Here is a 15,184-nt window from a genome sequence, read left to right on the forward strand (position 1 = left end):
GCGACGCTAGTCAGATTCCGTGGCATCTCAGTCAGACCACGGATCGGTACGAATTCGTGCGGGGGAGGCTCACAGGCGGACCCGGCTAGAGGCAGAACAACGCCGAGGCTGGGTTGCTGTGACCGCGGTGAGCCACGACGAAGGCAGCGGTCCGGACGGAGGAGGGGGTGACGAAGCACCGGCCTGGCCGGCGGGTCTGCAGCGTAGGAAAGTTCACCACGATGAGTCCGGGGCCGTGTCGGAGGAGGTCCCACGGCTGTAAAATCCGAGTTGATGATGTATTTGCGGAGTAGTCCGGGTGGTTTTGACGGCGGCAATTGAGGCCGGTTGCAGAGACGGCGGCGGAAGCACTCCGGTAGTGACTCGAGGGAAGCCCGTGAAGGAGACGGCAGGTCGGTGGCTTAAGGCGGTACCGCGGCAGCTGTGGACGGGGCGAGGCGTCCTCGGCGAGGCGGCTCAGCGCAGAGCGTGGACCGGCGGGTCGGCAGCGGAAGAGCGGAGGGCCAGCGAGGCAGCGAACCGGCGGAAGGTTGGATCGAGGTGTACTCCACTGGCCGTGGTGGCTCGGAGTCTAATTCCGTGCTCAACCGTATCTTCCTCCGGGTCGTCGTTGATTCATTCATTTTTTTCCAGAAATGTTAACACCCATACGCGTGGGCGTTTGCATCTCGCCCACACGCGTGGATCCGCGTCCGTTCGTGAGCGCACGAATTTTGACATGTTTCTAGTGCCACGTAGGACTGGCCTGGTGTGTGGGCGTTCAGCCGGTCGCCCACACGGCCGTTTCACCACACAGGAGGGGCTGGTGTATGGGCGTTTAACAGTTCGTCCACACGCCACTTTGCACGCACACACAAGGGTTAGTGTGTGGGCATTTGGCATCTTGCCCACACGCCCTTCTTCTCTCCCACACGCAAGCTGCTAGTTGCCATGTGTTTTTGCACTGCACATGGCAACTGCCCCTAGTGTGCTTTTATAAGCAGGTGGCAACTCTTTTTTTTACCCGAGTTTGCCATGTGTTTTGCAGGGTACACGGCAACTGCCTAGTGTGCACGTAAGCAGATGGCAACTCTCTTTTACCGAGTTGCCATATGTTTTTGCATGGTACATGGCAACTACCCTAACGTACATGTACATGACAACTGCCCTAACGTGCACGTAAGAAGATGACAACTCTTTCTTTTTACATGGCAACTGCCCTAGCATGCTTGTGAGTACATGGCAACTCTCTCAACTGCCTAGTGTTAGTATGTGGCAACTCCTAAAGTTATGAAATCATGGCAACTACATTAGATCAGACCATACATGGCAACTGCAGTTGAGCAACAATGGCAACTGCAGTTGTCCGACATGGCAACCGTAGTTCAGAGACATGGCAACTGCAATTAAACGAACATGGACGAGGGTCTGAACCATGGCAACTGCGGGCGCGCGGTGACCGTCACGCGTGGCGTGCGGGACCAGGAGGTACGAGGCCTGAAATACGGGCGTGTGGGCGTTATCAACTTCGCCCACACGCACGCGTGTGAGAGGGATCGGGAGGGAAAAAAGAGGCGTGTGGGCGCTAATTGTTTTGCCCACACGTAGATGATGCGTCCGTCAATGCATTAGCAAAATCTGATCAAGCAATCAACTCTAATATTTTGATGGTGGATACAATTACACTTAAAATGCCATCACAAGATCCAGAGCCTGAAGAAATTAAGCCTAATTTTCGTACGCCAAGCTACATATTTTTTGGTGATATTCTAGTCCGAGTCACGTGATGTTGTGTTTACATGCAGATGATCAGTTGGCCGGATGATTAATTAGTGGAGTCCTTAGTTTAGGAAATCAATCGGTGTTAGGTAAAGGATAAACATGATTAGATGTTTCCTTGGCGTGATATACGGGGGAGTCCTAGTAGTAGTTGTGTTCGGATTCGTAGCAAAGAAAATCTTGTTTGTTTTGTTCAAGTCAAAGTCGAGTCGGTTGTGCCTGCGTGCACTATATATACCAGGACGGCACGTCGTGTAAAAGGGTCAAGTTTTGCTTTCGCGTGAGTTCAATAAAAGTCAGAAAACATCCCATGTCGGGGGACACCAAATATCGTGTTTGCCTTTGCTGATCCGTGACGGATTTTGTCGCTGCTACGTGTGGAGTTGATTCGTCTACTCGACGCCAGTTTTTGATATTACGGTCTTGTATCTTTGCTCGACTGGAATTTCTTGTTACTGCTTCTAGTACCGTGAAAGTTCGGGCCAACGAACGACTTGCATCTAGTCGAGTCTTTATCAAGTGGTATTCAGAGCTAAGGTTGTTCACGGTGCTGTGTTGATTAAGATGTCAACCTCGGTTGACAAGGGTGATGAGGTTGCCGCTGATTCTGAGGAAATAGTACGTCCAGTGTATGCGGATGATATTCCGCAAAATATTTGGGATGGTTTTGACCATACATGCAACTACATCAAGCAATGTCATGATGCGCTCGGCAAAAGGATAGATGTCCTGATCACTCGGTTTGATGGTTTGGCGGACATCATCAATATGCCGGCTACGAATTTTGCCCCACCACAGACTGCTCCAGCGGCTCCACTGCATTATGCACCACCTGGTCGTGACGGACATGCCGGCGTGCATGATCGTTGTTTGGCGGCACAACCTCATGCTGGAGATGATGGTCTCGATGACGGCGTTGACCAGGTGGGGTACGCGCCACGACCACGACACTATGAGCCTCGTCCTGAAACTTTCGTTCGTGCGGAGTGCATGACCGAGTTGGTCAAGCTGTGCGTGTGCCTTTGGATGATGGAATTGGGCGCATAAAAATTTCAATCCCTTCATTCTCCGGCAAGTGCGAACCAGAAGGCTATTTGGAGTGGGAGATGTGTGTTGATCAAATTTTTGATGCCCATCATTATAGCGAGGAGAAGAAAGTTCAACTTGCTGGAATTGAGTTCACCGGTTACGCGCCAATTTGGTGGAATCAAATTTGTCGTTCAAGACATCGGCCGACGACTTGGCGAGGTATGAAAGAATTCATGAGGCGACGTTTTGTTCCTGAGCATTATAAAAGAGATATGTACAACAAGTTGCAGCGGCTCTCTCAAGGTAATATGAGTGTTGATGAATATTACAAGGAGATGGAATTGCTTATGATACGTACAGGGACAACGGAGGATCCGGAGGCGACTATGGCACGTTTCTTTAATGGGCTAAATATCGAGGTGCAAGATCGTGTTGAGATGGTGGTCTACTACAACATACAAGATCTTGTGCATCAAGCTGTGCATGCGGAACAACAGATTAAGTGACGCCAAGTCAACATTGCTCCCAGTACCACTTTGAACACATGGCGACGCTCGCAGTATAAGAGTGAGGATGTCGGTCCTAGCTCCAGGGCGAGATCATCAAATCGCTCTCATGGTTCCGTGCAAAAGGATGCTTTAAAATCAGGACTGTCGATGGTTGATTCTAGTGCACAGTCGATCGGACGCACTAGTGACATAGAGTGTTTCAAGTGTGGAGGAAGGGGACATATGAAGCGTGAATGTCCTAATGAGAAAAGAGTGTTACTCACGAGAGATGGCTATGCATCCGCTAGTGACGAAGAGGCAGTTTTTGACACTTCTAGTAAAAAAATCTGAAGATGTTGAAAATGCGGTTGCGAGTTTTGAAGCTGCTGAATCATATCCGTCTTTGATGGTGCAACGGGTGCAAGAAGATCGCATTGAAGATAAGGGGCAGCGATGGAATATTTTTCAAACTCAATGCAAAATCAACAACACTAATTGCAAGATGATCATAGATGGAGGAAGCTACACCAACGTGGTTAGCAAGGAATTGGTGGATGCTTTAGCTTTGCCTACCTGGAAGCACCCACAACCCCACTGCGTCGAATGGTTATATCAGTCGGGGAAACTGAAAGTTACTCACAAGGTGCGTCTCAATTTTTCAGTTGGTGACTATATTGATACAGTGATTTGTGGTGTATTGTCGATGGATGCATGTCACTTATTGTTGGGGAGACCGTGGCAATATGACCGTCATGCCACACATGAGGGACGGTCCAATACCTACTCTTTTTGGAAAGCCGGAAGACGACATGTTCTGCGATCTATGTTTATGGGAGAAATCATGGTGGACACAACTGCTTCACTGAAGAAGTCCATGAAATATACCGCAAAACCGAGGACGGTTTTGTTTCAAGGAGGAGGGGATGATGCGTCCGTCAATGCATTAGCAAAATCTGATCAAGCAATCAACTCTAATATTTTGATGGTGGGTACAATTGCACTTAAAATGCCATCACAAGATCCAGAGCCTGAAGAAATTAAGCCTAATTTTCGTACGCCAAGCTACATATTTTTTGGTGATATTCTAGTCCGAGTCACGTGATGTTGTGTTTACATGCAGATGATCAGCTGGCCGGATGATTAATTAGTGGAGTCCTTAGTTTAGGAAATCAATCGGTGTTAGGTAAAGGATAAACATGATTAGATATTTCCTTGGCGTGATATACGGGGGAGTCCTAGTAGTAGTTGTGTTCGGTTTCGTAGCAAAGAAAATCTCGTTTGTTTTGTTCAAGTCAAAGTCGAGTCGGTTGTGTCTGCGTGCATTATATATACCAGGACGGCACGTCATGTAAAAGGGTCAAGCTTTGGTTTCACGTGAGTTCAATAAAAGTCAGAAAACGTCCCATGTCGGGGGACACCAAATATCGTGTTTGCCTTTGCTGATCCGTGATGGATTTTGTCGCTGCTACGCGTGGAGTTGATTCGTCTACTCGACGCCAGTTTTTGATATTACGGTCTTGTATCTTTGCTCGACCGGAATTTCTTGTTACTGCTTCAAGTACCGTGAAAGTTCGGGCCAACGAACGACTTGCATCTAGTCGAGTCTTTATCAATAGGTGTGTGGGTTGTTCCTCTTATACACCACACAAAATGTGTGGGCGGACTCCCTAACGCCCACACGTGTGACACTTATCGGCGTCCTTTTTTTTAAACTGCTCTATATTCTTTCCTGCATCGTGGCCATCTTGATCCATACGCTGATTTGATGGGGATTGGCAGAACCTCCGCGGACAATTGCACGCACGGATCCGATTTGTCTTCGTTGTAGACCAGATTGATCTTGTAGCGGTTGATCCAATCCGTCTGTCTGACTCAAAGCGGAATAATGTTTTCTTGATCTCAACTGATGAGGCTTAGGTTTTATGCAAAATCCTTCCGTACCGGCTCTTGCTTCATCTGAAAAATTGCGAGCTCGTCAATTCCTAGATGAGATCCCTTCAAGAACTCAACACCACCGTGCACAAGACCCACGGTGGGCGCTAACTGTCGTGGAATTGTCACAGCAGATGTCCTAGTGTGAGGACTTAGTCGTGAGGCTAACGCATCTTTGTAGTAGCTTGAGAGGGGTTGAGCGGAATCAAGAGACGCAACACAAGACAAGGATTTAGACAGCTTCGGGCCCCGGGTAACATCATCCGGTAATAGCCCTACATGCTGTTTGTGGCTAGATCTCATTATACTCATGAGAGAGTCAACGTATAAGCTGGCTCCCCCTTTGTGTCTAGCCCTAGAGATTGTTTCTTGTCCCTCTTGGGGTTTCCTGCCCCTCCTTATATATGTTGAAGGGGCGGGTTACATGACTAGTCCTAGTAGGATCAAGATTACTCTATTACAAGTGGAGTCCTGGTCTTGCTTCCTTTGCGGGAGAATATTTCTTATGTCTTCTTCTTAAGCCGGCCCACCATCACATGAACCGGCCTTCTGGGCCTTGGGTCTTGTCATCCATCTGACCCGCCGTTGGGGTCATTAGTAAGTCATCAGATACTCGACGGGTCTCTGTGAGCCGCCAAGTCCGGCCGGGTCATACCACGGGGTATATCCCCGACAATACCCACCGTGAGCCTCAAAACTCATCGGATTGCATACATCAGTATGTATTATTTCCAATAAGTCAATTGCTTGCTCCATTGTTCTGGAGAACGGAGTTTTAGTCATCTTGCCCACGAGGCATGGTTCGCAAGTATCAAATGATTCATAATCAAGTGATTCCAAAAACCCATCGGTATGGAGTTTATTCATGCGCTTTACACCAATATGACCTAAACGGCAGTGCCACATATAAGTTGCACTATCATTATTAACTTTGCATCTTTTGGCTTCAATATTATGAATATGTGTATTACTACGATCGAGATTCAATAAACCATTCACCTTGGGTGTATGACCTCAGAAGGTTTTATTCATGTAAACAGAATAACAATTATCCTTGACTTAAATGAATAACCATATTGCAGTAAACATGATCCAATTATATTATGCTCTACGCAAACACCAAATAACATTTATTTTAGATTCAACACTAATCCCGAAGGTAAAGGAAGTGTGCGATGGTGATCTTATCAACCTTGGAATCACTTCCAACTCACATCATCACCTCGCCCTTAACTAGTCTCTGTTTATTTTGCAACTCCCGTTTCGAGTTACTACTCTTAGTAACTGAACCAGTATCAAATACTGAGGTGTTGTTATAAACACTAGTAAAGTACACATCAATAACATGTATATCAAATATATATACTTTTGTTCACTTTGCCATCCTTCTTATCCGCCAAGTATCTAGGGCGGTTCCACTTGCAACGACCATTTCCTTTGCAGTAGAAGCACTCAGTTCTAGGCTTGGCTCCAGCTTTGAGCTTCTTCATGGGAGCAGCAACTTGCTTGCTATTCTTCTTTGAAATTCCTCTTTCTTTCCCTTTGCCCTTTTTCTTGAAACTAGTGATCTTATTAACCATCAACACTTGATGCTATTTCTTGATTTCTACCTTTGCCGATTTCAGCATCGCAAAGAGCTTGGGAATTACTTTCGTTATCCCTTGCATATTATAGTTCATCACAAATTTCTAGTAACTTGGTGGTAGTGGCTAGAGAAATCTGTCAATCACTATCTTATCTGGAAGATTAACTCCCACTTGATTCAAGTGATTGTAGTACTCAGACATTCTGAGCATGTGCTCACTAGCTGAGCTATTCTCCTCCATCTTGTAGGCAAAGTACTTGTCAAAGGTCTCATACCTCTTAACACGGGCATGAGTCTGAAATACCAATTTCAGCTCTTGGAACATATCATATGCTCCGTGGCGTTCAAAACGTTTTTGAAGTCCCGGTTCTAAGCCGTAAAGAATGGCGCACTAAACTATCAAGTAGTCATCATACCGAGCTTCTCAAACGTTCATAACATCTGCATCTGCTCCTGCAAAAGGTCCGTCACCTAGCAGTGCATCAAGGACATAATTCTTCTGTGCAGCAATGAGGATAACCCTCAGATCATGGAGCTAGTTTGTATCATTGCTACTAATATCTTTCAACCTATTTTTCTCTAGGAACATATCAAAAATAAACAGGGAGCTACATCGCAAGCAATTGATCTACAACATAGATATGCAAATACTATCAGGACTAAGTTTATGATCAATTAAAGTTCAATTTAATCATATTACTAAAGAACTCTCACTTAGATAGACATCCCTCTAATCATCTAAGTGATCATGTGATCCATATCAACTAAACCATGTCTGATCATCACGTGAGATGGAGTAGTTTTCAATGGTGAACATCACTATGTTGATCATATATACTATATGATTCACGCTCAACCTTTCGGTCTCAGTGTTCCGAGGCCATATCTGCATATGCTAGGCTCGTCAAGTTTAACCCTGATATTTCTGCGTGTACAAAACTGGTTTGCACCCGTTGTATGTGAACGTAGAGCTTATCACACCCGATCATTGATAACCCACAAGTATAGGGGATCGCGACAGTTTTCGATAAGTAAAAGTATCGAACCCAATGAGGAGCTAAAGGTAGAACAAATATTCCCTCAAGTTCTATCGACCACCGATACAACTCTACGCACGCTTGATGTTCGCTTTACCTAGAACAAGTATGAAACTAGAAGTACTTTGTAGGTGTTGTTGGATAGGTATGCAAGATAATAAAGAGCAAGTAAATAAAAAGTAGGGGCTGTTTAGATAAAGACACAACTAAGTTAGGTTTAGTAGAGAGTTTGTTGTTACGAGAAAGTTATTTGTCCCTAGGCAATCGATAACTAGACCGGTAATCATTATTAAAATTTTATTTAAGGGAGAGGCATAAGCTAACATACTTTCTCTACTTGGATCATATGCACTTATGATTGAAACTCTAGCAAGCATCTGCAACTACTAAAGATTCATTAAGGTAAAACCCAACCATAGCATTAAAGCATCAAGTCCCTTTTATCCCATACGTAAACAACCTACTTACTCGGGTATGTGCTTCTGTTCACTCACGCCACCCACCATAAGCAAATTATGAACATATTGCAACACCCTACAGCGGAGATCCCTCATGCTTGCGCGACACGGAGAGCACCATAGGACAGCACCAATAATAAAACATGCAACTCAAACCAATCTTGATCATCAAATAGCCATTAGGACAAAATGGATCTACTCAAACATTATAGGATAGCCATACATCATAGGGAAATAATATATAGCGTTGAGCACCATCTTTAAGTAGAGATTACAGCGGGTAAGAGAGAGGTTACACCGCTGCATAGAGAGGGGAAGAGTTGGTGGTGAAGGCGGTGAAGTTGTTGGTGAAGATGACGGTGATGATGATGGCCCCCGATGGCACTCCGGCGCCACCGGAAGCAAGGGGGAGAGGGCCCCCCTTCTTCTTCTTCTTCCTTGACCTCCTCCCTAGATGCGAGAAGGGCTTCCCCTCTGGTCCTTGGCCTCCATGGCATGGGAGGGGCGAGAGCCCCTCCGAGATTGGATCTGTCTCTCCGTCTCTCTCTGTTTCTGCGTTCTCTGTTGGCTCTGTTTCACCGTTTCATGTATATATGGAGATCCGTAACTCCGATTGGCCTGAAACCTTCGTCGTGATTTTTTTCCGAAAATTAGCTTTCTTGCGGCAAAAGAAGAGCGTCAACCGCCTTACGGGTGGCTCACGAGGGTAGGGCGCGCCCCCCTTCCTAGTGGCCACCTCGGGCACCATCTCGCGTGGATTTTTCTTCCGGAATTTTCCAAATATTCCAAAAATAAGCTTCGTCCGGTTTTATCCCGTTTGGACTCCGTTTGATATGGATATTCTGCGAAACCAAAAACATGCAACAAACAGGAACTGGCACTGGGCACTGGATCAATATGTTAGTCCCAAAAATAGTATAAAAAGTTGCCAAAAAGTATATGGAAGTTGTAGAATATTGGCATGGAACAATAAAAAATTATAGATACGACGGAGACGTATCAGCATCCCCAATCTTAATTCCTGCTCTCCTCGAGTAGGTAAATGATAAAAAAGATAATTTTTGATGTGGAATGCTACCTAGCATAATCTTGATCATATGTATAATCATGGCATGAATATTAAGACATGGGTGATTCAAAAAAATAGTCTATCATTTGACATTAAGACAATAATACTTCAAGCATACTAATAAAGCAATCATGTCTTTTCAAAATAACATGGCCAAAGAAAGTTATCCCTACAAAATCATATAGTCTGGCTATGCTCCATCTTCACCACACAAAATATTCAAATCATGCACATCCCCGATGACAAGCCAAGCAATTGTTTCATACTTTTGACGTTCTCAAACCTTTTCAACTTTCACGAAATACATGAGCGTGAGCCATGGACATAGCACTATAGGTGGAATAGAATATGATGGTGGAGGAGACAAAAAGGAGAAGATAGTCTCACATCAACTAGGCGTATCAACGGGCTATGGAGATGCCCATCACTAGATATCAATGTGAGTGAGTAGGGATTGCCATGCAACGGATGCACTAAGAGCTATAAGTGTATGAAAGCTCAAACTGAAACTAAGTGGGTGTGCATCCAACTTGCTTGCTCATGAAGACCTCGGGCATTTGAGGAAGCCCATCATCGGAATATACAAGCCAAATTCTATAATGAAAATTCCCACTAGTATATGAAAGTGATAGCTCAAGAGACTCTCTATATGAAGAACATGGTGCTACTCTGAAGCACAAGTGTGGTAAAAGGATAGTAACATTGCCCCTTCTCTCTTTTTCTCTCATTTTTTATCTATTTATTTTTATTTTTATTTTTATTTTTTTGGTGAGCTTCTTTGGCCTCTTTTTTTATTTGGGCTTCTTTGGCCTCTTTTATTTTTCATAAAGTCCGAAGTCTCATCCCGACTTGCGGGGGAATCATAGTCTCCATCATCCTTTCCTCACTGGGGCAATGCTCTAATAATGATGATCATCACACTTTTATTTACTTACAACTCAATATTACAACTCGATATCTAGAACAAAGATATGACTCTATATGAATGCCTCCGGCGGTGTACCGGGATGTGCAATGATCTAGCGTAGCAATGATATCAAAAAACGGACAAGCCATGAAAACATCATGCTAGCTATCTTACGATCATGCAAAGCAATATGACAATGAATGCTCAAGTCATGTATATGATGATGATGGAAGTTGCATGGCAATATATCTCGGAATGGCTATGGAAATGCCATGATAGGTAGGTATGGTGGCTGTTTTGAGGAAGGTATATGGTGGGTTTATGGTACCGGCGAAAGTTGCGCGGTACTAGAGAAGCTAGCAATGGTGGAAGGGTGAGAGTGCGTATAATCCATGGACTCGACATTAGTCATAAAGAACTCACATACTTATTGCAAAAGTCTATTAGTTATCGAAATAAAGTACCACGCGCATGCTCCTAGGGGGATAGATTGGTAGGAAAATACCATCGCTCGTCCCCAACCGCCACTCATAAGGAAGACAATCAATAAATAAATCATGCTCCGACTTCATCACATAACGGTTCACCATACGTGCATGCTACGGGAATCACAAACTTCAACACAAGTATTTCTAAAATCCACAACTACCCACTAGCATGACTCTAATATCACCATCTTTATATCGCAAAACTATTGCAAGGAATCAAACATATCATATTCAGTGATCTACAAGTTTTATGTAGGATTTTATGACTAACCATGTAAATGACCAGTTCCTGTCATCTCTCTAAATAGATATAAGTGAAGCAAGAGAGTTTAGTTCTTTCTACAAAAGATATGCCCACGCTCTAACAAATATAAGTGAAGCAAAAGAGCATTCTACAAATGGCAGTTGTCTATGTAAATAGAAACATGCAATCCAAACTTCAAATGATATAAGTGAAGCACATGAAGCATTCTATAAAGCCATACTCAAAAGATATAAGTGAAGTGCAATGAGCATTCTATAAATCAACCAAGGACTATATCATACCAGCATGGTGCATAAAAGAAAAATGAAAACTAAATGCAAAAGACGCTCCAAGATTGCACATATCGCATGAACGAAACGAATCCGAAAACATACCGATACTTGTTGAAGAAAGAGGGGATGCCTTCCCAGCATCTACAAGATTAGATGCTTGAGTCTCCTTGAATATTTACTTGGGGTGCCTCGGGCATCCCCAAGCTTGAGCTCTTGCCTCTCTTCCTTCTTCTCACATCGAGACCTTCTCGATCATCGAACACTTCATCCACACAAAACTTCAACAGAAAACTCGGTAAGATCCGTTAGTATAATAAAGCAAATCACTACTCTAAGTACTGTTGCAAACCAATTCATATTTTGTTTTTGCATTGTGTCTATTTTAATATAACTTTTTCATGGATTAATCCACTGATATAAATTGATAGTTTCATCAAAACAAGCAAACTATGCATCAAAAACAGAATCTGTCAAAAACAGAACAGTCTGTCGAAATCTGAACATTCACCATACTTATGGTACTTGAAAAATTCTGCCAAAATTAGGGGAAAAAATTATAGGAAGACAGTGAAAAAAGAATCAGAACCATTTGACGTTCCAGCTAAAAACGTAAAATCACGCACTACAGCCAAAGTTTATGTCTTGCACCATACAAACCATCAAGCAAATGTAAACATCCTAAAGGCAAACCTTGGCACATTATTTTTATAATACAATGGAATTGTACAAGGGGATAATTATTTTTTATTGAAAAGTTTCTGTAATTAAGATTCACAAAGTTCCCATGGGCATGAACAAAGTTCAAGGACGTCCCCCACTTTCACAATGCTCGTCTCTCTCACTTTCACTTTTCTTTTTGAAAAAGTTTTGGGTTCTCCTTTTTATTTTTGTTGTTTTTAAACCATATGAAAGCACTCAACAGAAATAAATGACTCTCTAAAACTTCCGGGTTGTCTCCCTGGCATCGCTTTCTTTAAAGCCATTAAGCTAGGCATATAGTGCTCAAGTAGTGAATCCACCCGGATCCCAAGGTATATCAAAGCCAATTTTAATTAACAATGATTTATAATTTAGTAGAGAGCACAAAGTAACATATATCATGCAATAACGAAGTCTAACTCTTTTCCTATGCATAGGCATGTCATAAAAGAACAATTCATGCACACAAAGTAAAGGCCAATGCATAGTATAAACAGTTTCTTGCAATTTTATCATATTGGAAACATAGAGAGGTGGAGATATAGTCCCTCTCTCATAATAATTGCAAGTAGGAGCAGCAAGCACATGCATATTATATTCATCAAAATCATCATGTGCAACGGTAAAAGGCAACCCACCGATATAATCCTTAATAAGAGCAAACTTCTCCGATATAGTGTAGTTTGGAGAATTCAAAAAGATAATAGGACTATCATGTGTGGGTGCAATAGCAACAATTTCATATTTAACATAAGGAACTATAGCAAGTTCATCTCCATAAGCATAATTCATATTGGCATCTTGGCCACAAGCATCATCAAAAAGGGATATTTCAAAAGAATCCAAGGGATCATAACAGTCATCATAGCAATCATCCTTCGGTAAGCATGAAGGGGAATTAAATAATGTATGAGTTGGAGAGTTACTCTCATTAGAAGGTGGGCACGGGTGATCAATCCGCTCTTCCTCCTTTTGTTCTTCACTCTCTTCCTCATCTTTTTCATCCAATGAGCTCACAGTTTCATCAATTTCTTCTTACATAGATTCCTGCAAAATATTAGTCTCTTCTTGGACAGCAGAGACTTTCTCAATAAGTGCATTAATTTTGGAATTGTATTCATAATTCTCATAGCAATATTTGAGGATAGCTAAATTTTCAGATCTATAAACAGCATCATCAAAATCTTCAAACTATTTACACATAGATTCAATTTCATAAGCACCCAAAAAAGCAACAAATTCTTCTATTTGTTCCGCATCATAGTAATCATATATACCATTAGCATAAGAAGCTAAGGTTTTATTAGCATTGAATTTGCATGAAAAGGGAAGGTGTGGAGCCTTCATCCTAGAGCAACAAGTATAATCATAACTCACGCATAATTGCCAAGCATACCACTTCAATATATGAATTTGATCCCATAATAGTTTCCCTTTTTGTGTCAAGCGATAATCCCTAAAGTATTCACGTTGATCCAACATTACTCCCATTACATAATTAAATGGGGTTTTCTCAGGATTATTAAAGTAGTACATAATATCTTTCACATAACCAGCATCGGGGGTTTTAGGAGGTTCCCCATCTCCATGAGCAGAAAGTACACCTAATTTTTTTGGTATTTCGTGTTCCATATCCATAACTAAAGATAAAGAACAACTAAGAACAGCAAATAAAAATTACTTAGTGATAAAGCAAACAAGCACACACGAGAACATTCACCCCACGCTATTGCTCCCCGGCAATGGCGCCAGAAAAAGGTCTTGATAACCCACAAGTATAGGGGATCGCAACAGTTTTCGATAAGTAAAAGTATCGAACCCAACGAGGAGCTAAAGGTAGAACAAATATTCCCTCAAGTTCTATCGACCACCGATACAACTCTACACACGCTTGATGTTCGCTTTACCTAGAACAAGTATGAAACTAGAAGTACTTTGTAGGTGTTGTTGGATAGGTATGCAAGATAATAAAGAGCAAGTAAATAAAAAGTAGGGGCTGTTTAGATAAAGACACAACTAAGTTAGGTTTAGTAGAGAGTTTGTTGTTACGAGAAAGTTATTTGTCCCTAGGCAATCGATAACTAGACCGGTAATCATTATTACAATTTTATTTGAGGGAGAGGCATAAGCTAACATACTTTCTCTACTTGGATCATATGCACTTATGATTGGAACTCTAGCAAGCATCCGCAACTACTAAAGATTCATTAAGGTAAAATTCAACCATAGCATTAAAGCATCAGGTCCCTTTATCCCATACGTAAACAACCTACTTACTCGGGTCTGTGCTTCTGTTCACTCACGCCACCCACCATAAGCAAATCATGAACATATTGCAACACCCTACAGCAGCGATCCCTCACGCTTGCGCGACACGGAGAGCACCATAGGACAGCACCAATAATAAAACATGCAACTCAAACCAATCTTGATCATCAAATAGCCATTAGGACAAAACGGATCTACTCAAACATCATAGGATAGCCATACATCACAGGGAAATAATATATAGCGTTGAGCACCATGTTTAAGTAGAGATTACAACGGGTAAGAGAGAGGTTACACCACTGCATAGAGGGGGGAAGAGTTGGTGGTGAAGGCGGTGAAGTTGTTGGTGAAGATGACGGTGATGATGATGGCCCCCGGTGGCACTCCGGCGCCACCGGAAGCAAGGGGGAGAGGGCCCTCCTTCTTATTCTTCTTCCTTGACCTCCTCCCTAGATGGGAGAAGGGTTTCCCCTCTGGTCCTTGGCCTTCATGTCGTGGGAGGGGCGAGAGCCCCTCCGAGATTGGATCTGTCTCTTCGTCTCTCTCTGTTTTTGCGTTCTCTGCTGGCTCTGTTTCACCGTTTCGTGTATATATGGAGATCCGTAACTCCGATTGTCCTGAAACCTTCCCCGTGATTTTTTCCAAAAATTAGTTTTCTTGTGGCAAAAGAAGAGCGTCAACCGCCTTACGGGTGGCTCACGAGGGTAGGGGGGCGCCTAGGGGGGCAGGCGCGCCCCCCTGCCTCGTGGCCACCTCGGGCACCGTCTCGCGTGCATTTTTCTTCCGGAATTTTCCAAATATTCCAAAAATAAGCTTCGTCCATTTTTATCCCGTTTGGACTCCGTTTGATATGGATATTCTGCGAAACCAAAAACATGCAACAAACATGAACTGGCACTGGGCACTGGATCAATATGTTAGTCCCAAAA

This window comes from Triticum aestivum, chromosome 5A (genome assembly GCF_018294505.1).
Source record: "Triticum aestivum cultivar Chinese Spring chromosome 5A, IWGSC CS RefSeq v2.1, whole genome shotgun sequence".
NCBI classification, from domain to species: domain Eukaryota; kingdom Viridiplantae; phylum Streptophyta; class Magnoliopsida; order Poales; family Poaceae; genus Triticum; species Triticum aestivum.